The sequence below is a fragment of the Myotis davidii genome, unplaced genomic scaffold (genome assembly GCF_000327345.1).
Source record: "Myotis davidii unplaced genomic scaffold, ASM32734v1 scaffold135, whole genome shotgun sequence".
Taxonomy (NCBI): Eukaryota; Metazoa; Chordata; class Mammalia; order Chiroptera; family Vespertilionidae; genus Myotis; species Myotis davidii.
Window position 1 is genome coordinate 8,848,872 of NW_006289813.1, and position 596 is coordinate 8,849,467.

The following is a 596-nucleotide window of genomic DNA, read 5'->3' on the forward strand; positions in this document are numbered from 1 at the left end:
CTAGGCGCTGGGGGCGAAGCAGGAGAGCCGGTTAGTTCATCCACACGCTCAGCAAACTTTCCTAACCCGGTTGGAGAGTGAGCCGCGGCGGCAGCCGCGATCCTTTTAGCTTCGCAATCCAGAGCCTCGAGGGGGCTTTGGGACCGACCGGCCTCGCAGTGGCGACACAAATACATATTTTGCAAAAAAGGAAAAAAAGAAAACCAGTCTCGCGAACCCGTCAAGTCAGATGTGCGCGGCTTTAAGCGGCGGAAGCTCTGACGTCAGCCCACTCCGCAGCCCGGCCTGGCCGCCGACGCGGGTCACTCGGCCGTAGGACGGCCGGGCGGGGCACGCGGAGGGGTCAACACGCATCAGCAAATGAATTTCATCCGCGGAGTCGAGATCAACGCGAAGAACAGCGTTTCTCCTTAGTCACCGAGGTCGGGAGGCACTTTTAATTAGAAATTAATTAATGAGCAGCTGCTCCTCCCCGCACCACTGTAATCATTAGTCTCAATTACAAATGAGACGTATGAGGGACACACGAGTGAGTCTTCATGAAGATGTAATCAACAGTTAAAATGAGCCCCGCGCGGGCGCGGGGGGCCGCCTGG

At 57.0% G+C, this 596-nt stretch overlaps 1 protein-coding gene across 1 annotated transcript in view; it reads right to left on the reverse strand.

The window, feature by feature from the left end:
- IRX4 (iroquois homeobox 4) overlaps positions 1-596 on the reverse strand; it is a 10,041-nt gene that overhangs the window by 4,811 nt on the left and 4,634 nt on the right.